This window comes from Choristoneura fumiferana, chromosome 9 (assembly GCF_025370935.1).
Source record: "Choristoneura fumiferana chromosome 9, NRCan_CFum_1, whole genome shotgun sequence".
In the NCBI taxonomy this organism is placed as follows: Eukaryota; Metazoa; Arthropoda; class Insecta; order Lepidoptera; family Tortricidae; genus Choristoneura; species Choristoneura fumiferana.
The window spans coordinates 5,086,648-5,090,106 of record NC_133480.1 but is presented as its reverse complement, the minus strand read 5'-3'; positions in this window follow the sequence as shown (position 1 = coordinate 5,090,106).

Below are 3,459 nucleotides of genomic sequence, written 5' to 3'. Positions count from 1 at the left end.
GGAATCACGATCCAGCGCGTAAATGCTGTCAGCCTTATGGGCACTCTTCCTCAGGGACAAGACTTGGGGGAATTGTATATATAGTTAATTTATTTTTAGGATAGTTTAGTGTAACTTCAATTTTACCTTTTAATTTAAAATAAATAATACATAAATAAATAAAAAAAATTGAGAAGCTGAAATTATAAAATATACCTATAATAATGTATAGATGGTAGAGAAATTGAGAGAACTCTTAAAACATATGTACGCAAACCTAGTGTTTGGGTGTATTTTGTAGCGACTCTTGCATTTGCTCTTGGAAATTACCGTACTTATATTAAAACTCGCCTCGCCAGTAGGTATACCTACTTATACAGTTTTAGTCCAACAGTTTATGTGCCCAGTAGTGGGACGTATATAGGCTGGGATGAACTAGACGTCAGTTCAATAAATCTCGTCAACAACAGCGTCATTTGATGTTTCGGTTTTGATGCGCAGACAGCCAAAGTAAATGGGACTCCCAAAGTCCCGGGACACGGAACTATGTGTTAGTAAACTATGTGTTGGTGTGCAATAAAGAGTCATTGTGCTGTATTGTATTGTAGGTATTGCATTGGGGAACATCATACTGGCAGTGAATTCAATTGCTCACTTCCATCAAATGAAGCATGGATGCACTCATGAATGTTACACTGCAGTTTACAGTTACCGAACGCAATCTAGAGTTTGGACACTCTGACAATGGCAGCTAGCAACTACCTACATATTATATTAAATATAATGACCCGGATAACTCACGTCTTAAATCGAGTTTAGCTCGACATCCCGCGCGAGCAGAGCGGCGGCGCGCAGTGCGCGTGTTGCAGCAGCCGCTGAGTCGCGTTGGTCCGAAGACGAAGGGCTACGGATTAGCCCGAAACATGTCGAGCTAAACTCGTTTTAAGACGTGAGTTACCGGGACATTATATTTAAGGGCGCGCACTACCTCAGCTCGAATCCCGATTTTGCCCCCGCCTCACCGCACCGCATCGCTCGTAGCACGCACACAAGCTCGCGCGTAAATGTACGGCGCGGAAAAGTCACTCAAGTTCACGAAAAATCCAAATCCAGTAACATAACACAACTACTACTTACCTGGTAACTTTTACATTATAGATGAGTATAATTATTTATAATCAGATACAATTTTACTTAGTAAAATAATTACTATACGCGAAAAGTAATTACTGTATAGCCTGTATGTGTGCGTGTGTGCGCTGAATGCAAGCGACGCAGCCTACCCGTCCGAAAGCCAAAGCGAGAATGGCCAGGGGGCCGGGAAGCAGGAGCGGCCAGCGGTAAAATGGTTTTATGTGCGGTAGTTTAGGTATATCTGACTACATGGAATACAATACATTTATTAAAAAAAGTGCAGCTACCATCACCTACCTTGTCATTAGTACTATTGTAATCCAAAGTTTTAAGTTGTAATTCGTAGTATTTTTTGAATATTAGCCGTTTATTTTTATATTTAGAGCCAACTTTGCGATTTTTTTCTATCGAGAAAATTTTACCGAATCGTGTTTTCGCCACTAGACTTCACTAGAGTTAGCCCTTAACTTTGCTGTATATGAGTTTCAAAGGGATTGCTGCAGTCGTGTTGATAAATAAGAGGATCATACTAAGCAAATTGAGATACTGTAGGCCCTTAATATGAGTGAGTCTCACGGTAATTTCATACCTACATATTTTCGATGAAACACAATTTTTATTTTTTTTATCCTTTTTAGTTGTCGGTGGCTGATTGGCGCAAGCCCTTGGCCGCGCGCCTTCAAGGGTAAAAGTTCACGAATGGACTGCCGATTCCCAAGCGCAGCGTAGGACGTCCACCAACATCTCCAACAGTGGATGTCCTACGGCTGATATGGGTAATTATTTGAGGTGTAAGATAAATGTTACAGAAATAAAAACACACATTTTGATGTGGTCTGTTTTATTTTGAACATAAGGATATGTACCGATAAGATGCTTTATATTATAAGAGATCGATAAAGTTTATTTTGGTTAAAAAAAGCAAAAATCCAATTTTAACGGTAACGAAAATGAGCATCGAGATTCGAGACCACGAAAAAGAACATTTTGTTTATTTTAAAATCTTATAATTGTACTATTTGAATGAACATCCGATCATAATGAGAAAACGAAGGTATCAACAGAAATAGACAGTCGATATCTATATAAAAAAAAATTAAAACTTGACCACGAAAATGACGACTTCAAATTGTCATTTTTGTAACCTTTTAAATACTATCTAGAAATTACTTAATTAAAGTAAGATTAATAACTTCAACTCACAAACCAAAACAGTTTCAATACCTTCCCCCCGTGCAGGTCTACGGTAAACCAGAACGAAATTATGTTAAAAACAAAATGCTCCTCTAAATGACGAAGTTTTTCTTTAATATTTAGATATATACATTTCACACGTACATTCAGGGCAAAATAATTCTTGAACCTCTCGCCAGTTAACAAAATTGGCGACGCACTGGTCATAATTCCTATAACCACACCTGGAGCAAATGTTGTTGACGGTCAACCATTCTTCGTTTAAATCATTAAATCAATAACGGCATAAACGATTACACTGTAAAAAGCAGAAAATCTATAAAAAGTGTTCTGTATTTTTTCTACTTGTAGGGAAAATCATCTTTTCGTGGTCTTTAATCAGTTTCGTGGCCCATAGGACCACGAAATGATGACCACGAAATTGAAAAGCTCTTACTTTCGCGGCTCTGCAGTAAATATCCTATAGATTTGAAGCAAATGAAATCAATATTGAATAACTTAACTGCAAATGACACAGCACCAGTAAAACATTATATTATTTACCCAATACTTACCAAGTCGCAACCGTAACGAAAATGACGCTCGATCTTTGACGCAAATCTAACTGAACTTTATTACATTAATTATAGATAAATAATTATGACTTGCGATAAACATTATACGTTATATTGAAGCAGTCTTATTTTCAAAGTTGCTTATAGTTAAAAAGGATTTACAGGAGGTTTGACCTCTTTTTTTGTTTAAAATATACTTAAAAGTGTGGCACGAAAATGATGGTGTATTTTGGAACAACGGGAAATGTAGAAAAAAATAGTCTTATCAATGTCCTATTTTTTTATGTTTGCATGCATGGTATATCATATTATGAACATTCAATCCATGTTTAAACAGCAAGTTTTTTCTATACCTTGTATTTTTACAATACTACAAAGTAATCAGGAATAATCCGAACCTGACCACGTAACTGACTTTTGTGCAGAAAATTTAAGTTATGTGGAAAAAAAGATAAAATAGAAATAAATATATTTACCGCAAGTTCAGTGATAATATCCTAAGCAACTTAAAAACAATAAACGATATATTTCTAATTTTATAACTGAAAATTTGAGTCTGAACACATTGAACCTCTCGAAATAATAACCCATATGTTGA